This window comes from Manis pentadactyla, chromosome 11 (genome assembly GCF_030020395.1).
Source record: "Manis pentadactyla isolate mManPen7 chromosome 11, mManPen7.hap1, whole genome shotgun sequence".
Taxonomy (NCBI): Eukaryota; Metazoa; Chordata; class Mammalia; order Pholidota; family Manidae; genus Manis; species Manis pentadactyla.
The window spans coordinates 87693498-87720200 of record NC_080029.1 but is presented as its reverse complement, the minus strand read 5'-3'; the positions used below and the strand labels follow the sequence as shown (position 1 = coordinate 87720200).

The window sequence follows — 26703 nt, the reverse complement described above, 5'->3', positions numbered from 1 at the left end:
GTACTAGAATATTTATTTTAGTGCTGTCTTTTATACCTATGATATTGAAAAATTAGTAGCAATATAAACGACCCAACAATAGGGGACTGGCCAAAAATGTTATGGGATCATATGAAACTGAACATTATAAGCAGAAGTCAAAAAAGAGAGAAGCAGATGAGCATTACTGTCTAGGTCAGTCAGTCAGCGAGGTATGTGTCACATCGACTGCAGATGAGGTTTGAATTGTTCAGAAAACAACGGCAAGTTCATTTGAAATGACTTGGGGGAGTGTTGAGGAGAGGTTAGGAATCATTTCCATAAGACACAGCTGGGCACATCTGCTGTGGGAGAGAATAAGAACGTCAGTGATGTTCCTTGTCACTATAACATCTTTCCTAGAGACTTTCTTAGTGTTTGCATATTTTCTGCTCCCTCCCATTATGAACTCCAAATTGAGTACGCCAAAGGGGAGCACTTTAAGTATTTTATTTTGTTTTGAGTTCCTAAGAAGCAGAACATCTCTGTAGCCTGGTGCAGCCAGAAGCTATTGTTGGATCTTATCAAAACATGACTCCTGAGATTACAGAGCATTCTGCATTAATCTCACGAACTAGCTATACATTTGGAAGTCACAAAAAAGTACTGGTATTTGCTCTCTTAAAGGAGAAGAATAGCAGTTGTTTATTGAGTCATTAGTGCTGGTCACCATGCATTTTGAATCTTCCTTCTCCCTCATTCTGAGCACACAGTAGGATTGTACTTCCTGGCCTTGATGTAGATGGGGTGCAAGATGGGAGTGAGTGGATTAGTTCTAGATGATGAATTATAAGGGAAAGTGATCTGTGTTGCTTCCAGGCTGAGCATTTCGTTACTAGTATAATTAACCTCCTAAACTCTCTTGTCCCTTCTTTAATGACAACAGGCAAAACTTGAGTAAAGAGAGTATCAGTAAAGAGAGTTGAGCAGTTTCCTACTGACCTAGGATGGGCATACAGAGAGTAAGAAATAAATGTATTATAATTAGGATTTTTTTTTAACCACAACATAACGTAGTGAACATGGATTGAAAATGTTTACTGTAGGATAAATAATATTGAGAACATTTACATGGACAACCTCATTTATCCTCACAACATCCCAGTGAGGTAGATAATCTTATTTTCTGCAGTTTACAGGTGATGAAACTGAGATTTATGGTACTTAAATAAATTCCCCAAATCTTAAATCTTGGAAATGGCGGATCTTGAACCCAAGTTTTGTTTGATGCAGCAAACAGAGAAACTATTATTGTTTACAGATCATTGCTTAAAAGATAAAATCACAGGGCAGCTCAGAATAGGTAGTGACTATCAATTTACACTATTTTGCACACTGTCAGGGGAGTTTCAGTGTTAAGTTAGTAAGTCCTCAGATGGGCGCTTTCTCTTTCCAAACAGGGCAAGATGAAAACTATTTCTCCCTCATTATAGCCTTCAGGTATGCCAGTGTGACCCCCTTTCAGAAACACAAAGAAAGACTATGTCTGGCCGGACCTTCCCTGGCTCTCTGCTCCACATCTCTGGGCCCAGGGTGTGTTCCCATGAGTCTATGCATAGAGTTTCAGTGAATTCTAGTGTGAAAGATATCGGGCCCAGGCATCAGACTCTCAGACAAGTTAATCTCTCTCAGCCTTGATTTCTTTTTCTGGCAAATGGGAGTAGATTAATAATAAACCTCATAAATTATTGGGAGGATTAAATGAGGTAATAATGAATATCAAGTGCTTAGACTAGTGCCTGGTATGTGGCAAGCATTCTCTCCCTTTTTCCGCTGTGTATACTCTGATTCTTTGATACCTTTACAAACAACTGCTGCAAAGTAACCCTATCTCCGTTTTAAGGTTCTGAAGGTTTTTTGCTAGCAAGAGGAAAAAAGTCATAAACTGGTGAGCAACCAGTTTTTACTTTGTTGTGTTTTTAACCACATCAAGGATGCAATACTTCACTTTGAGGAGAGAGGTCAGCAATGTTCAAAATGCAGGAAATAAACACAGGGCGCATTCTTTGTGAATATACTTGAAGACGCTCTCCTAATCCTCTTTTCAAACCTGAGCTTCCACCTTTTCCCCACCAACTCAAGGGGAGGCCCTTTCTGACACAGAGAAAGAAATAAGATGTAAGATATGTATTTTTAAGGATACTTTCCTTGGAGATATTCTTGTGGAAAATCATTTTTAAGGTTATTCTAGAAGTTTGAGAGCAAGTTTTGCTAAGACGAAACAGCTTCTTTCTGAGGGTGGGCAAGTCATTTCCTCTCTTAGATCTTATCTGCTTGTTTGTAAAAATTAATGAGTTAGGATTGATAGGTCTTCCTGTATCTCGTGTTCTTTGATTCTGCCATTCCCGGTTTAATCCATCCACACCCTAGGAATGTGGATCTGTTGCCTGTTTCTGCTTTAGATTGTGGACGAGGAATCAAGCCCCAGCTCCCTCCATCCCAGCTGCCTGGAAGTTAAGGAAAAGTAAGTCTGCAGCCCTTTTATTTGACTTTTGGGCTCTCGGTAGCCTTAACCTGTTGTTGGTCTCATGTGTGGGGCAGAGGAAATGTGCTTGGAAGCTGACGAGGGTGGTGAACAAGTGCGCTTTCTTCTCTGTTTTTCTTTTCCCCAGGAGTGAGATGGGGTAGGAAAAACTGGTCTTTGTTGTGAAGCCACAGTCCCAAACTTCAACCTACAGGACTGTTTTAAGTCCTGAAAAAAGTTATAGAGAAGGCTTGCAGTTATGTACTTGGTCACAAAAAGAGGGTAAGAACTTCCAAGGCACTGGACTGAAGAGACACAAAAGTCAGGAAGTGACCCTTTCGTCGGGATTTCGGAGGCGGCGAGGAGAAACAAAGTCCTCGCATAACCTGGGGCACTTCGGGCCGTACCATCCCGAGGGACAGGGGTGGAGGCGGGCGTCTTCGTTCACAGCGAGCCGCGAGTAAACAGGATTTCCCCGCTGAACAGACTCGGTGTCCGCAGTCCCCGGGCCCAGGAATGAAAGCGGGTTGCGGCGGCTCCTCCTGGTGGAGCCCGCCGTAAAAGGAGCCGGGGTGGCCGGGGCCGCAACCGTCTTCCGAATCGCGCCCTGTGCGCGCCGGGCCGCGCGCCCGGGTCTGCAGGCTGGCGTGCGGGGGCTGCCCATCTGCGGCCGCGCGCGGCCGGGGGGAAGCCGGCCGGATGAATGGGGCTTTGTTCGCCGGCAGCCGCGGCTGCCCTCGGCAGGCCCGGCCCGCACAACGGAGGCTGTATGCGCGAGGAATGGAAATGAGCCTCGGGCCCTCGCGCAGGAGCCCCGGCCCCGTCCCTGCCGGTGCGGAGGAATGCTGGCAAGCCGGAAAGGAACCCTCGCCGGGAACGCCGCTCTCGGGGCTCTGAAGCCCCATTGAGAAGAGCCCTTTGATGCAATTAAAGCACAGTTCAGTGCAGGCCCGGGAAGGGGGAAGGCCCGTGAAGCCTTTTTCTGTCTCGGAGCGTGTGTGTGCACCTTTGTGGCGGGTTACTTAGCGGGCAGGCGGGAACTTGAGCTCCCTCTCTCGCAGACGTTCTGTCACATCATAAAAGCGTACCCATAAACAGATTGGTTTTCACCGTGGGTGGAACCCAATTTGGATACGATCCAGAGTGACCCACAGGCCGGGGTTCCTGCTTTGAAAGGCTCCTTGGTACGCCTTACACCACCTGCCCTGCTGTAAAGGTCTTAGGTGGACAAGAAATTGCATTTGGAGGAGGACGTTGTTTCTGAGGTCACTGCCCCTCATTTTCCATTTTCTCACAGATGGAGTGGACCATGTTGCAGGTAAAGAAATGGTTGCAGCCAGACCTATAAAATGATGTAGTCTACACATGTTAAAGGACTAGGATGGGACAGCTGTTTTGATATTCAGACTCTTTTCTGCCATTTCCCTACATCCTCCATTGAGACAACTGTGTGGCCCCAGAAAACCCACATAGCCTCTCTGAGCTTAATATTTTACATCTGTTAAAATGAATTTAAAAAGACCAGAGAATAGATGCCATAAAACTCGGGGTCCTTGTGGAATTCTTTCTAAATTGGAGGCGGGCACCTCATCTGCTGGTATATGTGGTAGCTATATGGGACTGCAACTCCAGTAAACATCTATATAAAAGATCATATGGGTTCCTGTTTTGTCGACCCTGTATTACCTGTTACTAGGGCTAATAGTACAATGTCTTTCTCCTATTTTCAGATTGGTCGTTCATAGGCAGTGGCTTGAATCAATCTACCTGACCCTAGCAAAAGTTTAATGATCTAAAAGGGATTACTGAAGGCCAGAATGGAAGGATCTTGTCTGATTACACGGAGAAAATAAAAAAATCCCATGTGAACAATCATGTGTTACACATTTAGATGTATTTATTTTTAAAAGGACTATACCTGTTTGGAAATACTCAGGATTTGTTAACACCACTGATTTTAAAAACCTGGAACTGTACATGCCTAGAAATTGTTGGTGAGAGTGAAGTTTGCAGAGACAAATACCTGAAGAGAAGAAAGCAAAGATTATTCCCTACTGCAGGTTAAGAAATTACTTCAGAGAGCTAAAAGTGACTTGTCTATCTCTCTTGATGTCCAAGATAGTCCTCAAGCTCTTTGGTGTTTTAATGCTAGGGAAGCCTGCAGTTTAGTGACTAGACCCTGGATCCCAAAGGACATAAGAAAGCTAGTTCATCTAATTTGGTAAGTTATATAGTATAAGTTAGCTGTATAACATTGCATTTCCATTTTTAGAAAATTTAAGTTGTTAGCTCAACTTCCCTTTTTTCCTGCCTTGTTATTTGTCCAGTAGCCAGGAAAATGAAGAGAAGACCTCTTCTTTATTTACCAGATGACCCATGGCCTTCTTAGCCAGGGATCTCTAGAAGTTAGGGTGGAGACTTTTATTTGTCCTGTCTTTTGGGCTGTAAAAGGGGAGGGGATGTCTCATTTGGCCAGTCTTTGGCTCCTAAAAAACCAAAAAGTAATGCTATTTACTTAGTCTCTGGGCTTCTAAGTGCTGGGGTGGTCCGTGTTGACTCAAATTCAAGTCCTTGCAGATAGGTGGGGCTCTATAGAGCTGTTAGTCATGTGAGGTTGCCAGGGCAACCTAAAGTCCTCTGAGCTGGAAGCTTCAAGAAGTACAAAGAGGAGACTGCAAGGGCAGAGTACGACTTACAGGCATGTGTTCCATAACATGTCATCTTTCGGTAACAGGACTTTTATTTTTATTTTATTTTGTGGGATTGAAAGATCAGAAGCCGGAAATTAGCTGGGGAGGATAAAGAAAAGGAAAAATTAAAGGGGTGGGGGCTATTTCTGTTCTTTATGTGGGCAATGGTTAAACAAGGAGAACATCTGGTCCTGAAGTGGGTCTCTGCAGTGCTGCTTTTAATTACCCCGTCATTTGGGCTCATGCTAAATTAGTGACTGTGGGAGCAACTCAGATCTCCCAACTGACAGGCCTGGAGAGCTTGACTTAGCCTGCCACATAGTCAGAGGGGAAACACGGAGCTTCCGGTTTCATATTTAAACCAGGGTTTGACTCAAAATTGTAGCTGTCAGGAGGGTGATGGAGACATTATGTAATCTGGTTCTTATGGCGATGTGTGTTTAAGGTTTCTGCTCTAAATTCCAGAGGAAATTCTGTGCCTGTTGAGGGAGAGCTCTCTGGCTGCTCTGTGGTGTGCCCTGCAGGATAATGACAGTGCTATTAAAGGTTCCCAATTCTGCTTGAGTCCGAAACATGAATGAATTTCCTCTTGAAAGGCCCTCCTGTTTTTCCATAGTCTTGTAAATGTGGATGAGGTTAGGCAAAATCTGGTAAACTGAAAAGAGGCAGTATGTTGGCTCAGTAGAGAAATGTAATTATGACAAGCCATTCAGGTCCATACATATTTTTTTTCTGGACCACATAGTTCCCCTTACTAGTTCCCATTATTCCCAGCCTCAGAGATTCTGGAAGTGGACACCAGTTGCTCCTGGAAACAAAGTGCTGGAGCTGTGGGTCATTTGTTCCATTTTCCTTCTGCTTGTTCCTCGCCGCACAGAGGCCTCTGGGGACTGGTATAAATTTGCAGGGCAGCCAGGGAAGACTTGAGACAGAACCAGTGTTTGCAGCCTTGAAAAAAAAATAGATGAGGCTGTTTAATTTTAACCTTAAAGGAATGTGTTTTTCCGCAGTTTTGCTAGAAGTAGAATTGTGTTTTCATTTGTTTATTCTTTGAATCCAGTAAGTTTGATCCACAGGATAAGAAGGATTCATTGATAAAAAATAGTATTCATATTAGGAGAATAATAGTAAAGACTAAATAAAAAACTTAAAGGTGGACTAGGGGTGGGTTTGTTTGTTCGTGGGGAGTAGTGTTCAGGCATGGAGAAGACCCAAATCCTCCAACACTCCTGCTTGCTGGTCTGTCTGGTCCAGAGATCCCATCTCTATTTCTATACCTTTCTCTCCTTTCTTTGGGCACTCTCCAGTCCTCCAGTCTTTGGGGTTCTAATTCTGCCTTTTCACCCCCAACAAAGAAGATAATGGTATTTATAAAGTGGTTGTAGCCCTAAGTAATAACTAAATGTTTGAAAATTTTAAATTAAATAAATGCTGGATGTCATCATCTATGTACACTTGACCCTTGAACAACTTGGTACTTAGTAGTGCCAACCCCCCAGACCCCATGCAGCTGAAAATCTGCATATAACTTTTGGCTCAAAAACTTAACTTACTAATAGCCTACAGTTGACCAGAAGCCTTATTTATAGCATAAGCAGTCAATTAACACATATTTTGTGTATGTATTATATACTGTATTCTTACAATAAAATAAGTTAGGAAAAAGAAAATGTTTTTTCAAATTATTGCATATCTCCAAAAAATTTTACAATATAATTATAGAAAAAATCCTTATACAAGTGGACCTGTGCAGTGCAAAACTGTGCTGTTCAAGGGTCAACAGTATATTGTACCTGATTGGAGAATGGTGGTCTGTATTACAATCTCTATTTTTTCTAGAAAAATGAGTCATTGTGATAATTGGATATTTGCCTATTGGTCTTTGCAAGGTGGTGTTGGGAGTAATTTTCACTTTTCAGGAAGAAAGTTGTGTTACTTTAATTAAAAACAATATAATAATATTAAATAATATTGCATTAAGTTAATATAATAAAAATAATATTCCTAATAGACTTGTATATTTGTATATAGAAATGCATATTCAAAGGAGCAATTACAAATTTCCCCTATTCTTTCATAGTCTCAGGCTGTGATCTTTATTAGGAAACAGGGCCAGTATAATGGCTTGATTTCTTTTCTCCCATGAGGATTAAGTTTCATATGAGTGTAATTCAGCCACTCTAACTTGGGACATTATCATAGGACTTCTGGATGATGCAGGGATGGCTAATTTCATGAGCTGTCTAGGTCAAGTTTATTTATTTTCCTGGTCATTGAAATGAAAAGACTTGATGTGACTCCTGTTGAGATACTTTCAGAGGCAACCATCCTTGTAATGGATTTTCTCCATCAGAAAATTAGGTACTGATTTGCCTGTTTTTATTTTCCCTGTACTAGAACTTACAGATAAGCTAGGGATTTCTCTTCCAATTCAGAGCCATCAGCTTATAGAAAACTATAATTGAAGACGACAAGGCAGTATTACCCGTGGCCTGAGCAAATTAAGCTGAATGTGGGATCTAGTCACCAAGAGGAAGGGCATTTTCTCTTTCTTGCTTTTTCTCTATCCTAACCCAGGCATTCATTATTGAGGATGAGGAACTAACTAGTCAGAAGGGATAATTGCCAGAGTTAATAAGTTACCTTTGATTAAAAATAATTAAATCTTTATTTATTCCATGGCACACAATTAGGATTGAAAACTGATTGACTGTAAATTAGTTGAGATTTGCTTTTCTTTAAACTTTGCAAAATATAGTTAGCCCAAGTGTCTTAAATTGCCCCCAAACTCTTTGAGAACTTCCTTTGTCTGCACACAGTTTCGAATTCCTTATCAAGACCTTGAAGGCCCACTACAATCTGGCTCCAATTTCTCCTTTTATTTCCTGCTATTCCCAACCTGCCGTTCTAATAACATTATTTACTTTTCCACCTCACATGGTCAATGCTCCAGCCAATCTAGATGAGTCTAGATTCTCAAAGCTGCTTTGTTTAGGCTATCTTCAAGTTCTAGCTTCATAGGCTTCCTTTATTTTCCCTAAGCAGAAGTAATTATCTCTAACTGAACTCCCATAACCCTTGAACTGTAATTTTTGCCATGATATCTCATGATACATAGATTTATGTTCATGTCTTACCAACTTATTTCCTACAGGCTCCTTGAGGATATATGTTTGATTATATATTGTTTTATTATATATACATTTGAGGATATTTGTTTGATGTATATCTATGTTTGCTTCATGTTGTGTCCACAGAGTGCCTTACACTCTGATTACCCATGATAGAATTTCCACAAATGTTTGTAGAAGGAATGAATAAAATATAGCTATAATAATCAAAACAGTTAAATTTCTCTTGGAAAGGGACTAGTGTTTATCAAAGGGGAGGGGTGGGGGAGGGTGGTTGGGGAGGGAGGGAGAAGGGGATTGAGGGATGTTATGATTGGCACACATGGTGTGGGGGAGTCACGGGGAAGACAGTGTAGTACAGAGAAGACAAGTCCTGACTGTGATATCTTACTTCACTGATGGGCAGTGACTGCAATGGGGTGTGGGGGGAATTGATAATATGGGTGAATGTAGTAACCACATTGTTTTTCATGTGAAACCTTTGTAAGAGTATATATCAATGATACCTTAATAAAAAAAATACATATTCTGAAAAAAAAATTCTCTTGAAGTCTGGACAAGATGGAAAACTTCAGTTTTTTTGGTAAAATGAAGATAGGATTTTGACTCCTTTCATAGATGGCAACATTGTTTCTCCCTAAAATGGATTGACTCAGTGCCTACCTCCCATCCTTAGAACCAAGGAAGACTCAGAACCTAGCGTTGGGACATGGCAAACTATGTCAGCTATCAGGGAATTGTTTTGGTTCTCACTATCACTGGGATAGGGATGTGGTAAAGGATGAGGTGGGTAAGTTCATTTGCCAGGCTATGAGCAAGTCTGTGGTATTGTGTTTAAAATATTTTAGCAGAACCGTTGGCATATCTACTATTGTTTATGGTCTTTTTCATTTTTCCTTTCCTTTCCTCCCTGGCTGATTTATCAGCTCTGGCAGCTACTTTTATTTGAATGGGGCTCTGGAGTAATAGGCTAAGTTAGGAGACTTGAATTCCAGAGCTGGCTCTGCCAGTGGCTGTGTGGTTTTAGGCAAGTATGAATAAGAATTAAGTTCCTCATCTGTAGAATGTAGACAATAACCTCACCTACCCTTTTCCACAGTGTTGTTCTGAGAATCCAGAGGAAAAGTTCAAGAAACAATATTGAAAACTCAAAGGTGGTTTGCATTTATAAGGAATTATTGTTAAAAAAATGAATAATGCTACAGCTTCTTTTTGAGACAGTGATTAAATCACTATTCCCATTTGAACCACTGCTCCTTAATAGGTCTATTTAGAGAGAGTAGAGGCATTTGGAATTTTGGCTCTGCCATTTACAAGCTGTGACTACAGGCAAGTTAGCTTCTTTGACCCATACCTCATTTTTCTCAATCATAAGTGGGGATGTAATATCTAGCTCAGATGGTAGTGAGAATTATTAATGTGGTGTTATATGTCAATTTGTTCAGGTTGAATTACTTTTTCTAGAAATCCCTGAATGTGTCTGGTTGGGGTGGGCCACCAGAGACATGTCTGCAATAGGTTTAGGGGTTGAAAGCAGAAGAGCAACCATTTGGGGTTTATGCTTGGAAAATCAGGGCATGCGCTCTTGTAGCCCCCACTGACACGAATTGTTGCTATATAGTATCTTATCTCATTGGCAGGGGATAGCAGCCACCTTTCCTGGGATCCTCCTTCAAGTTCTTTGACTCTTGGACCACATGTGTATTTAGTTCTGTGACAAAGGGCCCTGGCTTCTTTAGGCAGGACGCCCACATCATCAAGGTTAGAGGCAGGTATAACTGATACGGGTTCCAGTCTGTCCCTGTTCTTGTGGGTTCCAGATTGTACTTGCTCATTCCCACTTTATATCTTCCTGACGACCTGCCATGTGTACTTCAAGCTCCAGCCTCAGACAAAAGTCTTACAGAGACTAACCAGTCCTCACCACTGTGTAAGGTCCCCATAATGTCCACTCCCCTCTACCACCAAAACACAGACACACACAGACACACACAGACACACACACACACACACACACACGCACCCTTCAAACGCTGTGGTCCTTACTACTAATGGTGTCATCCAGATGGCAGCAAACTAGGAAGGATAGTCAAAAGGCTCTGAGTGTTCCCTATAGAAGCCCAAAGTCCTCTCATATTTCCCCAAATTCCTGTGGAGTTGGCATGGTCCTTCTGGCTTGCCAAACCCTTCCCAATTTGCACAAGACTTATGCATACAAAGCACTTTTGAGTATAATTGTCTTTACTAAAGATTTTGGTGGCATGGGCAGACAGAAGACAGGTTCATGTCACAACAAAACAAATGATTTCCAATTGAATTTCAGGTATCTGAGTGTGTAAAATGTTTCCACCATCTTATCCTTAAAGAACATGTCCAGTTCCCTCACACTATACAATCCCTAGCCTCAGAACATCTCCTTGGATCATCCCTCCTTCTTCCCTTTTTTTTCTCATGAGCTCTCCTTTTCTCCCAGTCCCCCACCCTTTTGTTTTTAAGCTCAGGGCAGCTTAACTGGCTCTCATTTCTTTTTGGCTTAGATTAGTGTAGACGTACATCCCTGCCCTTAGGATCTCACTTTCTACTCCCAGTATCTACTTTTCTAAGAGGAATGCTGTTGCAATTCTTAAGAAAATAAAAATTTTACCTGTTTAAAACAGCAAGAACAGGAAGCATATATTTAGTACTTACCGTGATCCAGGTTTCAAGGGCTCGTCATACATCTTTCAGGAAGAGTCACGAGGCCCATATCATTTAAATCTTTCTCGGGAGTTGTATTAACGCGTCATACATCTTACCTGATTTCCACAACAATCCAGTGAGGTGGTCTGGCATTAGTCTCATTATTACAATGTTGAAATCAAGTCATAACAACAACAAAAATGATAAAACGTAATATTTATTGAATTCTTGTATGTCAGACACTGTTTTGAGCACTTAACATGTTTTTTCTCTTTTTTTGCATGAACTCCTTACAACTCTGCAAGTTAAGTAATTACCTTCATTGACAGATAAAGAAATTGAGACACAGAAAACTTGGGAAATTTGCTTAAATTCACACAGTGAATAAGGAGCTGAGCCGTGATTGCAAGCCAGGTTGTTTGAATCTAGAGCTCCAGATACTGTTCCAGAAGGTAAGAGAGTCTTTCAATGTTTTCTCATATGCTCAGCCTCCTAACTCATCTTCATGAGACCTTTTTTGGCTAACCTAATATTTCAACCCTCCCTTCAAATTTTATATGAGCCTGCCCTCCAGTACTGAAGATCATTCTTTGACTTTTCAGTTACAAAATTGAGGTAATTTTATTTCTAACAGCTTCAGCAGGATTTGGGAGTGATCAATAAAATGATAGAAAAACCACAACGCTTTGAATTTTAGGAGGACTCTGGCTATGGAAACATGCATGCAAATTCAAATCAAATACTAATGTCATTCACCTCTCCATAATCTGAGGCTTTTACCTCAAGAAAGCAACTCATGGACATTTTTAGAAATACTGACTTTTGTGACTTGTTGATATTTTGACCTTAAATTTTTTTTAACAATGACTAGAAATTACCTAGCATCTTTTTTAACTCTGCTATTTTGACCTAAATTTTTTTCTAACAATTACTAGAAATTACCTACCATATAAATGAATAATTTTTTTGTTTAAATAAGGAAGTTACTTTTTCAGTTTGATTTTCTATTTGGGGTGGTAAAATGAATTATGTTATATCTTGAATTAACTGAAAGGATAATAGTGCTCATTCATTGATTCAACAAATATTATTGAACATCTGTTGTGCCAGACACTGCTGACGTGTTGCTAACATCGGTGGAAAAACAGATACAAATGCTGTCTTTTTGTTGTGACGTTCACAGAGAGAAGGGTTTGGAGGTTACCCACTACATTAGTTTGCTAGGGCTGCCATGCCGATGTACTACAGACTGGGTGGTTTCACCACAGTTTGGGAGGCCAGACTGCTGAGATCATGGTGTCGCCAGGGTTGGTGTCCTCTGAGGTTCCACTCCCTGGATTGTAGATGGCCATATCCTCCTTGTGCCTTCACATACCCAGGTGGTGATGGTACTCTTGGCCTTGGTCGTGTTGTTGGTGGGTCCCTTTGGGGATCCTGTCGAGGGAAATGGGGAGATGTGACTTTGCAATTAGATGGAAGATGATCTTCAGAGCAGTTCTACACTCTTAGGAAGTATGGACTCTTGTTCTGATCAGAAAAGGAGCCAAATTACTAGTTTCTTCTCAGCTGTAAGCCAGACATTGATGTTGAAAATGTAAAGGATTTGGTGGTAGGGAGTGGATAGGGAGAAGAGTGGGATCAAAACAGAGTTCCTATCTAATTTCCTTGAACAATGGTTATAGTAAAGCATTTTGGCTAGGAAAAGATTGATTTGTCTTCAAAATTAAAAGAAAAAAGCAACATGTGGAAAATATTATGTTGAATATTTTTGCTGAACATGTTTTGCTGAACAGATGGTGACAGTCTGCAATTTCTCAAGGACTTCCCTTGTAGGAGGAAGGGGAAGAAGCATTTAAATTCAACCAGGTCAGTGAAAGTCACTGAATCTCTATGATTTTATGTCTTTTTATAGAAACCGTCTCTTTTTACCATGAGTCAAGCTACAGATTTTTCTTCCCAATAATTTTTAATAAATTCCTTTAATCTGGGATACTCAATTAACATCCAAATGTGAATGTTTATTTATGTATTTATTTTTTATTTACACTAGTTTAGTCTTAGCAGGGAACCCTTTGTCTTTTCAGTAATAGATGTTCATGATTTTCATTCTGAGTCTCTGAAATGAACTCGTATATAATGTGGGTTGGCCAGTCATTCAAATCTTCATGTTATAGAGTTTCTGAGACCCTCTTCCGTGTTTCATGATGAGTCACAGCTGAAGTCAACAGTAGATACAGGCTTCTGTATTCTGAAGTCACTGACCTTTCATTATCCTTTAGAAACTGTGATCCTTACTGCCCTTGAACCTATTTCATTTGTGTAATTTATTTTGTGTGCTCTCCTTTTGTATAAGTCTAAAGACAACAGGAAGAGGTTTTCCTATTTGTCTCCCACTCCTCCACCCCCGCTTTTTTGTTTCCTTTGAAATGAAACCACAGCTTCCAATACAACCTCCCAAAGGTTTTTAAGATGAATATGCTACACAGCTGGAGATAAAATGACTGGTTACCAGTCAAGCACTTTCCCATGTCAAGTCATTTCTCCATCATGGGACACTTTTCTTACTAGGAAAGAAGAAAAGTTAAAATCAAGGACAGTAAGCGGCAGCCAACAGCTTACCATTGACTGAGGTTTGGGGACAGGGGTTTAAATTTTTATTGACTCCTCTTCTCCCAAACAGTGCCTCTTCTTTCCCCCTTTAATGCATCTATTCCCTGCCTAGACTCATTGAGACTGCCTAGGTGAGTTAGGTGGCTTCGTGGATATCTAAGTGAACCTGGATGCATGCCATTGGTGGTGAGGTGCAGGACCTGGCACTGATCTGGGAGAGATGACTTCATACACATTTATGTGTGATTCCAGTGAACTCCAAACCTGCAGACAGGCAGGGAGACTGTAATCTGGCTTTGTGCTAGTCACCTGATTCTTCCTCCCCATATTTAATGATCCCTATGGATAACTGGAAAATTGTGCTAAATACAATTGTCACTTCTCAATTATTTTTAAATCCCTTTGCTCTTTCTCTCTTTTATTCCTTCTTGGAAATATTTTTGCATACATTCACAGTGTGTCCTTGTAGTCTCTACTGCAATTCATTGCTTAAGGCTTTCTAACACTAGGAGTAAAAGAGGAGATGTCTGTGACTATTAACATGAGTAGCTCAAAATAAATTCAGAACCCAAGCACTTTCATAAGCCTCTCTTTCCACCATCAGTTGAGAGTGAAGATATCAGGACCGAAATGAGGAGAAAATAGTTTTGAGTTACTGAGTGGTTAAGGTATGGAAGGTTATTTGCACAGATCATCTCATTTAATCCTCACTACAACCCTGTGAGGTGGTTACTATTATCAGTCTCATTTTGCAGTTGAAGGGACTGTGGTTTAGGGAGATTTAATGATGTGCCCAACTCAGGTAGTTGGGGTGAGGGTAGAATTTAAACCAAGGCCTGACTTCGGAGACCATGAACTTAGCAACAATACTATGCTTTCTCGTGAGAAACCCTATATACTTCTTAGAGTGGATTTAAAGAAGTTTAAATGATAAAACTGATGTTTTGAGCACATTTAGTGTATTTATCATCTGCCCCAGATTATAAATCATGGGGGCTAAGGAAATACTATACCTTGAACATATGCCTTGCAATTGTTCAAATTATTTAAGAAGGATTAAAACATCAGGGTCTAGAGCCTTTGGTTTATGTTTTTTTCTTCATAAGTCTACATGTAAGTTGAGTCTTTTAAGTTGCTTCAGTCTTAAGGCAAATGCTGTCTATGTTGAGCAATTAGTAAAGAAAGCTGCCTTTTCTTCTGTTCAATGTTCCTCTGTTAGGGAAGGCAGAACAGCAAATTCTGGGTTCTGTGGGTGCTTGTGGACCAGATGATCTTTTTGCAGTACAAGTGCTGTGCATTTCATGCCTTATCATTGAGTGAGTCAGAAGCTAATTGTTACCCAAACCTTTCTCACCCCTAAATTAAAAAAAAATTTTTTGTATTAAGTTATTATTGATATACACTCTTATAAAGGTTTCACATGAAAAAACAATGTGGTTACTACATTTACCCATATTATCAAGTCCCCACCCATACCCCAATGCAGCCACTGTCCATCAGTGTAGTAAGGTGCCACAGATTCACTATTTGCCTTCTCTGTGCTACACTGTCTCCCCGTGACCCCCCACACCATGTGTGCCAATCATAATACCCCTCAATCCCCTTCTCCCTCCCTCCCCACATGCCCTCCCCTCCCCCTCCCCCTTGGCAACCGCTAGTCCTTTCTTGGAGTCTGTGAGTCTGTGGCTGTTTTGTTCCTTCAGTTTTGCTTTGTTATACTTCACAGATGAGGGAAATCATTTGGTACTTGTTTTTCTCTGCCTGGCTTATTTCACTGAGCATAATGTCCTCCAGCTCCATCCATGTTGTTGCAAATGGTAGGATTTGTTTCTTTCTTATGGCTGAATAACATTCCATTGTATATATGGAATATACATCTTCTTTATCCATTCATCTACTGATGGACACTTAGGTTGCTTCCATATCTTGGCTATTGTAAATAGAGTTGCAGTAAACATAGGGGTGCATATGTCTTTCTGAATCTGAGAACTTGTTTTCTTTGGGTAAATTCCTAGGAGTGGAATTCCTGGGTCAAATGGTATTTCTATTTTTAGTTTTTTGAGGAACCTCCATATTGCTTTCCACAATGGTTGAACTAGCTTACATTCCCACCAGCAGTGTAGGATGGTTCCCCTTACTCCACATCCTCGCCAGCATTTGTTGTTCTTAGTCTTTTTGTTACTGGCCATCCTAACTGGTGTGAGGCGATATCTCATTGTGGTTTTTATTTGCATTTCCCTGATAATTAGTGATGTGGAACATCTTTTCATATGCCTGTTGGCCATCTGAATTTCTTCTTTGGAGAATTGTCTGTTCATATCCTCTGCCCACTTTTTAATCGGGTTATTTGCTTTTTGGGTATTGAGGTGTGTGAGTTCTTTATGTATTTTGGATGTTAACCCCTTGTCGGATGTTGTTACAAATATATTCTCCCATACTGTAGGATGCCTTTTTGTTCTTTCGATGGTGTTCTCACCCCTAGATTTTAAGTTCTGAAGCAAGGGGGCACTGTAACCTGTATCAAATTCCACTAAGTTGCTGACTTGCCCTAGTGGCTCCTTTTGACTTCCTGATGCTGTTCAGAAGGGAAGAAAAGTTGGATAAAATGCAGGAACTTTATGGGAAACTTATGTTTATACACAGCATTGAATGTTTCTATATGGCTGAGAGGGGTAGCAATTCAGAGAGGGCTCCTGAGCTGGTCATCCTTATTATTGAAATGAAAAAGCAGGCCACCTTACACCTTGATTAAGGTGAGTTTTCAGTGATTTTCCATGTATTTCCACTGTGTGACTTTAAGAAGTTACTTAATTACACACTAGGTTGATTTATTTTTAAAAATAGACATCCTGTGGAGCACAGAGATTTTAGGCGTCAGAAAAGTTTTCTATTTCTGACATGCGGTCCCCTTATGCAGTACCTGGCTGGCCCTTCCCCTTCTCTGCCTGGCACTTTGCCACTCCTTCCCTGAAGTCACCTACTCCACAAGCACCTGCTCTGTAAGGTGGCCCAACTCACCTGGGCAGTCTTACTCACTGTCCCTTTGCTCCCACAGAGTTCACCTTACTTTGTTAAATTATTCAAGTCTGGGTTGCCCACTCAGGGCCACCTTTCTGCACGACCCCAGAGGGTGCCCTCTGCGAGGCTGCAACAGGACAACCCTGACTCCATCGGCTTGCAGGCACCACCCAGGCAGTGCTCTGGCGTGAAATCCCTGGGACAAAGTTAGCGTTGAATAAGTAGTTTTGAGTGAGTGTCTGAATTCTCCCTGAATTTATTCCATTTTGATTCTGGATCTTTATTTGCTCTAGCACACTGTAGAGAAAATGGAGTCACTATTGCCAGGACACCCGCCTGGATGCTGACTTAGGCTTGTATACCCACTGTGCACGTGCAGCGCTGCCTCACACCTTTGTAACACTGTGGCCCACCGTGCACAGGCACACGCTTACATACTTGCTGGCAGTGAGTCACTACTGTCTGTGCTGTTATAGAAGGACGACCTTTTTGGCGGATGTGATTTCAGCACACCACTGGCTGCCAGGGGAATAAAACTTAGTATGAACCCTCTAATGCTCAGTTGTCATTTTTCCGCATTGCCGAATCCAGTGTGAACCTGCCAGGAGCTCAGCTCCTGCGCTACAGACACATAGCCTTTCTTGGTCTATCTTGCCATTGCAGAGTTTTTCCTCCCTCCTTCCTTATTTCTTCATTTTGCTAGACTGTGCTGGTTTCTGTGCATTCGATAAAACAGCCACCTCTCCAGTCTTTGGAATGATCTCATGATCTTAGTGTCCAACCCAGCCCCGGCTCTTGGCTGTCTCTCTAACCTTCGTGATTGTCCAAGCAGCCTACATTATTTTTAACAGCGCCAGCAGCTGAGGCTGTGCTGCGGCCCAGCCGGAAGGGAGGATCTCCCTCAGCACGTATGTTCCGGCTGCCCGGGAGCCAGGCCCTCAGGCAGGAGCCTTTAGAGTGTGCAAGTATATAGGCCCACAACCGCAGGCGAGAGCCCACCAGTACCAGGAGGTCTAGCGGTGTCCCCTGGGCAGCAGCAGCAGACATTGGGGCACCCGACACGAATGAAAGCGCCCCTCGGAGGGAGATACGGGGACTCCGGGCGCAGGGAGATGACGCTCCCTGGCCAGAGCGGGCAGAGGAGAGCACAGAGACTGCCGCCAGCTCCGACCCAGGGCACCCCAGGCAGGCCTCCGAAAGTGTGTCAGCTCAGCTGCCTGCCCGTGAGACACACCAAGACGAGCCAACGAGCCTCTTCCACACTAACGCTAACTCCGGCCGCCTCCGCACTGGGCCTGAAGCAGGTGAGTCGAGCGCGGGCCCTTTAAGAGCTGTTTCTCAGCGTGAGAGCCAGCAGGTCTCCAGCCCGGACCCTGTGGGCCAAAGCTAGAGATTCTGCGGACTCATCTCTCAGGTGAGGGTCCTAAAAGCTGGTGCCGGATGTGGGGTTCAAACCCTTCCTCCTCAGGGAGAAGCTCAGGCTTTTGAGTTCCCCCCTGACCAGGCCACCATGCCAGGGTGGGGTTTATGGCAAGACTGTGTCCCAGCCTCTCTTACCTGCCTTCTCTCATTGGCCCAGCGTGTCGGAGGTGCTCGGCTAGTGTTTAATTCATTTTCAGAGGGAGTTCCATACGCAGCTTTTCCGTGTGTTTCTGGGAGGACGTGAGTTCAGGATTCCCCCTGTGTCGCCATCTGGAACCGCAACCCTTCCTTCCCTACTGCCCATTTCTCACCTCCTTCCAAAAATTTGAGGTGGTTTGTAAATATATACATATATATAAATGAACATGTATTATTCAACAATATAAAAAAATAAGGCGATCAGGGAGAGCTTGCACATTTTTTTTCTCCTCAGATTTATCTTCACTTGCCTTCAGAAAGAAAAAACACTCATTTTTTAAAATGCAGATTTTTCTTCAATTTATCTGACTATATTGATTGGTTTTCCAAGGTGCTGGTCACTTGCTCTGCTCTCTTGTGGTTCACACTCCAGCATCCATGTCACCTGGACATATGCTGAGGAATGCTGGAACTGAGATGACCTTGGCAAAACACTTCTAGCTGTTCCTCATAGTCCCCAGTTGCCAATCAAAAACTAAGTACCATAATGGGGTCAAATTTTCAGGTTAATATATCCATAAGATGGTTGTGTGTTTTCAGTCCATGATTTTTATACTCTGCTTCAAGGATCTCTTCAGTTTCCATGGAGATATGTCAGGATCAACTTAGAGGTTAAATTGGATTTAGACACTGGATGGGGCTCTGGGTTCCATGTCCTTATTTCGGTGAGAGAATCTTTACTTTCATCCTTTATGTATTTGGGTTTCATTGTGAAAATGTGTGTGCAAAACAGATTTTGCTTCTAAAATAAGGATAAAAACCTACATCTCTCTCATTTTATTTCATTTTTACTCATGTCTACCTCATTAAATGTCCACGTCATTTAGATTAAGTCCAATAGTGTTTATTACCAAGTTCTGTTTTCTTTAGAGGCTTTGAAAATCATCCTCTCCCCTCTTCACCCAGTATTCAAATATATGCTTGTTCTAATTTTTCTGGGTCATCTTTAATAAAGGGGTTAAAAAAGATATGCAAGTGAAATCAAGAAATAACCCTGAGGCCAACATTTATTTAAAGAATTCCTGAGAATGGACCGTGTGGACTACAGAAGCACATGCACATTACACACAAATGCATTCAGGCTCTCAAGGTACCTGGAAGGAACTCTTAATGACATAGAATCTATATATCTTGAAATTAAAACAAAGTGCTAGAGCTGACCCACTGCTAGTTATCAATGGAACCTGACTGAATGGACATGAATCTGTGTTTTTGTGTTTGTCCTGAGAAAGAGATACTGGGTTTCTTAAAATGACCCCCTGTGGTAAAGTGTTGCATCCTTCCTGTTGATTGAAGTTCTGTGCCTCAGTCTTCTTTGCATGAGATAACTGACTGGGTTGTCATTACTTTTCAGATATCTTGTGTAGTCCCTAAATACCAATTGATATCCACTATTTCCTCTCATTTCACTCTGTTGTCTTACAGTCAGTATTGTTTCACTAACCTCATCCTTACTTATAACAAAACTACACATGAGCTATACTGTCTGTGGATAGGGTAGCCGTGGAAGGTTCAAGGTGCAAGACTTATGGGCAACTCAGGAATTTCATGGCAAGATAACATGGGAGCTGTGATTAAGAAAAATTTGGGAGGGATATGGATTTGTAGCCTGTTTGGGCAACAGTTTCCTGGTTATGAATTTTTCAAACCTGTAAAAAGTCAGTCAATAAATTCCCTCCACATTGTGGAATATATATAGGGCCAAAACCAGCTCTAAAACTGTTCTTTTAGGCCTGGGTGAGGAGGGGGAAGTGTGCGTGTGTGTGTGTGTGTGTGTGTGTGTGTGTGTGTGTGTGTGATAGGTTTACAGGGAGAGTAGGTAGAAGATGGTGATCACTTTTAAGAGGATTATTTAGAAAATGACCTGCATATCAATTAATTCTTAGAGAAGTGTTGAAGGAAAAGGCTGGACAGTGAAATCTAGTTAAGCTTAGTTAATTCAACAAACAGCTGTGAAAGGGAAAGGGGGTTTCCAGAGTTCAAAATGCATGCTGAAGAATGTGAAGAAAAACCAGCCTCTTCATTTGCTTGAGGAAATTGGAAAAGGCAAAATATTGGGAGCTATTGGAAATGTGTGGACACTCAGGTTGTGTTTAGCTCCTGGTCTTTTGGGCAACTTTCCTGTATTTTCCCCTGGCATCTCCTTTTCTATATTGTCCCTCTATCACCTCAGCTGTGTGGTTTTGGCCTGGATCTTGTAGCTCCATGTTGGGTATGGCCAACATGCCATGCTTGTCTTAGAGGGCAGTATTAACCTATATGCCAGATTTATTTGATCAGTGATCCACAAATATTCCTTTAGCACAGCATTTGTATACTAATCATAGAACCTGAATTAAGAAGTGGGACCAGTCTGTGTTGGTGACTTCAGATTGGTAATTTTTAACTGGAATCAGGGAGACATCTAATTTTCTGTTCATAAATGTGTCTCTTTCCCTTCAAAACGGGGTGTACATGTATGTAATAAATTAACATATAGCATATTGGAAATTATCTTTCATTTTCAGTTTTGTGCTTCTCATAACCAGATAGTGATAGTACTCTGAGAAAAGATTCAATTTATGTGGGAATAGTTAAAATCTTTTAAACCTATGTTTGAAATTTGTGTTTTCTAACTTCTTTGATGTTAAACATTTCCCATTTTGCACAAACATTTATTCTTTCTTTAGCTATCTTTGGTACTTTTCAAAAACAGACACTTTCTTTTTTGGAGATACATTTAATAATTTTAAAATTAGACAATAAAGTGACTTAATTATTTTTAATAGATGGCAGTAATCATAGATGGTTTGTTTTTAGAATAGCAGGCTCTGACAACTTGGGTGGTAGGCAGAATTCAGAATTCCAAGATGGCCATAATGGCCTTTGCCCCCTGGTGATTGTTACTTTAGGTGGCAAAAGGGATTTTGCAGATGTAATTAAATTTATTAATCAGTAGACTATAGAATAGGGAGATTATCAGTATGAACCTGATAAAGCCATTTTAAAGAGTTTTCTCCAGCTGGTAGCAGAAAAGAAAGTAAAAAATTAGAAGCAAAAGAAGGGTTTGATGTGTCATTGCTGGCTTTAAAGATGGAAGAAGCCACTTGCAGGAATCAGAGATCAGCTTTCAGTTGCTGAGAGCCACCCCCACGTGACAGCCAGCAAGGAAACAGAAACCTCAGTCTTGTTCAGTCCTGAACAGAACTGAATTCTGCCAACAACCTGAATGAATTTCAGTGGGTTCTTCCCCAGAGCCCAACCTTGATTTCAGCCTTGTGAGACCCTGTGCACAGAAAGCAATCAAGACCACCTGGACTTCTGACCTGTAGGACTGTGAGATGATAATTAAGCTTAAGCTGCTAAATTTCTGATAATTTGTTATGCAGCAATAGAAAAAGAATATAGTTTTGGGCATTTTGCTGCAGCCCATAATTGCACTGTAGAATTTGCAGTGATGTGAGAAGAGATTATGAGGAGGTTTAATTTTTATTTTAATTTTTAAGAATTCCACTTGAGGCTCCTGCTAACGTTGGGATCAGTACTGTGACAGACATTGTTGGTTGACTACCCAAATATATTAGCTACCCTTCTTTGCTATCAGAACCCCAACTTTTTTTCAACACAGAGATCCTTTGATTTCATAGAAAGTAGGGCCAGCCATGGGTCTAAGAGTAATCAGGCTTATGATCCAATTCTGGCCAATGACATTTAAGTAGAAGACTGCTGGGGGGCTTTGGGAAGGATTTTACTTCTTGACACGAGGCAGAAGCTGAGCACAGGTGCTCCGCCTGGCGCACCCTCTGCTTCCTGTCTCTGAATGGTGAGATGATGTACTGTGGCTGCCTTGTGACAGTGAGAGGAGGCCAAAAGGGTCACAAGATGCTGATTCAGGGCCTTGATGCCTTTGAACCGATGCGACCATTCACTTTCATCTAGGTTTCCTATGTGATGAGAAAAAATATTTTTTATTTGTTTAAACTATGGTTAACTAAGTTTTAATGATTTACAACTGAAGTTATATCTAACAGTCACACTATTTGGGTCCTGAAAGTAGAGTGCTGTAAGTAATACACTTTAAAAGGCAGATCAGAGTGGGCATTGAGGACTCAACTATCTTCAGCTGAAACCTTTGACAGGGCAAATGTTAAAGTAACCAATTGCCTGATACATCTTAGAATGTAGACCACATGTTGACGGAAGTTGAAGTGGCATGGGAAATGGAAGGAAAATTTCAGGATGTTTATGTGTATTTGCTTTTTTTAGTGGCTGTTAGCAAAGAAGTCCTATTATGAGAAGCAATCTGAAGTTAGTTAATCTTGTGATTTTGCTAAGAAAGGTACTCTCTGTGACCTCTGAACTAAATGAACAGACTCTCATAATGTATACTCCTGCAGGGTTAGAGAAAGTTTCTTCTATGCCCCAAGCTAAAGCAAGCAGAGGTGAGAAAGTGGCACCTTTAAGACTGATAAAACTGGAGCTTCTTACACAAAGACCTGATTATGTGTGTGAAATGCCAGAGGATTTGGAAGAACACAGGATCCAGCAGCAAGGAGACAAGAATTCTTAGCCTCAAAGACTACGTCTAGACAAAATCTTTAGCTGTGGTTATTAATGCAAGGACTTGACCAGAAGTAAATAGACTGAATCAACTAAGTGTTTGAAAAGAACTTTATTGTTAAAGATAATCCAAGTCTCACCCAACAATTGCATATAATTGTTGAACCTCAAAGGCAATCCCTAGGTGTCTGAACTTGTACTAACAAGCAGGGTTTGCTAAAATTAGAAAAGAACTTTGTCTTGAATGCTCATCTCAGGTGTAGGCTTTGAAAATAGTGATGAAAGAATATCTTACTAGAGGGATAAACCAGAGGCTATGGAAGAAAAATAGAGACTTTCACAAACAGAAATAGAAAGTGTTATATTGACTAACCAAGGAACTTTCTCCATTGAGAGGACATTGATTTCTTACTATTCCTTTCTAACAGGAAGAGTATATGCTAGTAAGTATTAACTATTTAGTTTCTTCCCCACCATTGTATATTAGATGTGTTAGAGGCAGATAACCTGTTCTTTGGAGAAAACAGCAAGGCTATAAGAAGATGTATCTGGACCAAGTGAAGAAGATAGAACATCACTTAGGGAATGCTCGATTTGGACCTGCATGTAGTAACTAGATGTGACTTTGTCATTTTTCTCTCTGGAGGAGGAGGTGAGTACACTTATATAAGCAGCATGTGTCAGAAGAAGGATGTGTGTGGAAGTTAGATTGCAAAAGACTGTAGCAGATACTGTTATTTGGCTACTTAAAGGCATTACTTATCCAGTTTTATTCCATGTTAAAAGATCTCAATACCATCTCTCCCACCCTACCACATTTTAAGCAGAATCTCCTTGGTTTCAGGGATACCAAACTTAGTCATGAACCTGGTATAGATATATCATCCAAATCTAGCCAGTATATAAAGAAATGTCTTCCAGAGGTTTCTGGAGGTAGATACTTCCACTTTCAAGATATTATTCAGCTGCTAAACTAACTTCAGCAAACTCTGAAGACTAAATTTATTATGAGATACAATAAACCCTCATTTGTTGAAGTTACTGTTAGTTCTTGCTTTTATTTCTTGCAGGCAAATACTTCTGAATTATATAATTATAAATTTACATTTTGTTAGTTATTTAAAGCAGGAAGGTGCCAAATTACAGTGTATGCATCAAATCCAGCTCCCTGCCTCTTTTGTAAATAGTTGTATTAGAGTATATAGCCACTCACATTCATCTATGTTATCTGTGGTTGCTTTCACACCTCAAAGGCAAGTTAAATAGTTGCAACAGAGGCCACCTGCCTGTAAAGCCTAAACCATTTCTTTCTGACCTATTAAATAGGTGTTCTGAGACCAATTCCAGTGTGTGCATATGTCTTGCCAATGAGTTTCAGCCCTGGGCAAGTTCACTGTGAATTCAGTGTGACCAAAGAAATGTGACAGTAAAACGTTTTTGGGGTGAAAGAGTTATACCCAACTTTATTTCCACGGTGGCAGATCGATCACTAAAATCCAGCTCACTCAGAGTGAGTCTGCATGCAGCAAACCAGTCTCTGCCTCTGGTTTTCTCTGCCCACACAGCTGTCCTCTGGGCCTTTCTGTCCGTACAGATGTCCTGCACAGCTGGCCTCTGGGCCTCTGTCCTCAGTGCTGCCACCACTCCAACCTCTGCTCTGCTCTCCTGTAGGCTTGCAGCTGTGCCACCTTGTCGCCCAGAGCACTGGGTGGAGCTCTTTATATAGAGTCGATAGCAACACATTGCCTACACGTGAGTGAGCTAGTCAACCAGGGCCAGGTGAGAATCATGGTCACAGAAACTTTCATTTTATCCACAGTGTATGTACATGTGGGGGTGTTCCTTACATATATAACCAAGCAATGCTCAGATTCTAACAAGGTGTTTGAGACTTAAACTTACTTTAACTCAATTCTGACACAATCTACTCAGAGATAGCATCAGATTCCACAGGTTAAGCGTTCAGTCTTATAAGGCTTCTCTGCCTACCCCATTCAGATGCTGTTTACAAGCCCACCCAGGCTTTGTTACCTGTGCTTCTGAGTAACCCACTATACACTGGAAATCCCCATGACCTCCTTGGACTTTAGAAACCAGTTGCAAGTCCTAGTTGTTACCTGTACTTCTGACCTCCTGGCTCTAAATGAGAGGTTCTCAGCACCCCCTCCTCAGGTTCAATTAATTTACTGGAGCCACTCAAAGAACTCAGAGAAACATTTCACTCACTAGATTACCAGTTCATTATAAAAGGATATAATTAAGGAATAGCCAGATGGAAGAGATGCATAGGACAAAGTGTGGGAAAATTCATGGAGCTTCTATGCCTCTTCCAGGCATGCTACTCTCCCCATTCTCCATGTGTTCACCTCCCATAGGCTCTCTGAATCCCATCCTTTTGGGTTTTTATGGAGGCTTTATTACATACACATGATTGATTAAATCATTGTTGATTGTTGATTGATTCAACCTTCCAGCCCCTCTGCTATCCTGGGCAGTTAGGAAATTTCCAATCCTCTAATGACTTGGTTGGCTTCATGGGCAACTAGCCCCCATTCTTAGGTGCTTTCCAAAAATCACCTCATTAACATAACAAAAGACACATTTTATCACTGTCAACACTTAGGAAATTTCTAGGGTTTTGGGAGCTGTGAGCCAGGAACCATGGATGAACACCAAATATATATGAGAAATATGTTTTAGTCATTTGAATGACCAAGTGTCTTGCCAATGGGTTTCAGCCCTGGGCAAGTTCACTATGGATTCAATGTGACCAAAGAAACTGACAGCAAAACATTCTTTGGGGTGAAAGGGTTTATTACCTGGCTTGTTCTCCCGGCGGTAGGTTGAGCACTAACATCTCTACCTCTGCCCAGAGCACTGGACCGAGCTTTCTATATAGGATAATAATAGCTTATTGCCTAAAGGTGTGGAAGTGGTAGCCTAGCAACAGACCAGTTACATCATCAGGTGGTTTAAGTTCAGTGAGGATCCTGGCCATAGGAACCCCAACTTCTCCACACTCCACCCCTCCAGGATTCTCATCTTACAATCTACACACTTTCAATCTTCCTCAGTGGTTCCTGCGTGAGAAAGCTGGAGCACTATAACTGGATTCCACAATAGCAACAGAGGATAATAACAACTTAGAGATAATAAAAATTAAGATACAGCAAGATTTTGAGACAGGTAACAAAAACTATAATAATCTTCAAGCCAGAGGAAGTTCCCAATCCACAAAGACTATAGGGGCGATAAGACACATGTTTTAATGTCATCAACATAGGCAAATCTTCTCCATCAGGTAGGATGCATGTAAGAGAGTGGTCCTGTGATAGGACTGTAGCAGGAAGGGGGTCCCTTCCAGGTCTAGTATACCATACTTTTACTCCTTTCCCCATGGGGGTTGCTGAAGGGTCTGTATATAGTTCTATTGGAGATGCATGCACTGGCCATAATGATAAAACAAAACTCCCCAGTAAGATGCTCCTACCTTCTGGCCATTCAGGATATGCTACTGTGACCTTTGGTGGCCACTCTGCTGTTATTCCAGGAATACACAGGAGGCCAGCTTCCAGGCCTTGTCCCCAAGGTGCCACGAGAGCCAGCCATCGTTGTTCCATGTGTTGAAAGGTCCAAGGCCACGTCCACTCAATGAGTCTCCGGGGTTCAGTGCAGTTGGTGCTGGCAGCAAGATGTTAGTTATTCTGGTGGCCGAACCTTGGCTTCAGTGATTCTTCCTTGGTTTGTACTTGCAGTTGTATGTGGGAGGCAGCCATATGTTTTTCTATCAAAGTGTCTCGTACCTCTGCCCCTTTCCAGAGTTGTGACCAGAATCCAATGGGTTGGCTAGTTCACTGAAGCTGCTGCCAGAGACCCCAGCCATAACCGTCTTCAGTGACATGAACTTCCAGCTCACAGGGTCTTGATGGATCTA

At 41.6% G+C, this 26703-nt stretch overlaps 1 long non-coding RNA gene across 5 annotated transcripts; it reads left to right on the top strand.

Moving 5' to 3' along the window:
- Positions 1-2004: 2004 nt before the first annotated feature.
- On the top strand, positions 2005-17182 carry LOC118914745 (uncharacterized). Of its 5 annotated transcripts, none has more exons than XR_005025740.2 (5): positions 2005-2136; positions 2389-2482; positions 11288-11434; positions 16236-16345; positions 16904-17182. It is a non-coding gene; the product is annotated as an uncharacterized LOC118914745 (long non-coding RNA). The 5 variants fall into 5 exon arrangements; XR_005025741.2 differs by having other exon boundaries at positions 2038-2136; positions 2421-2482; positions 16904-17181; XR_005025739.2 differs by lacking the exon at positions 2005-2136 and having other exon boundaries at positions 2243-2482; positions 16904-17180.
- The last annotated feature ends 9521 nt before the right edge of the window (positions 17183-26703 follow it).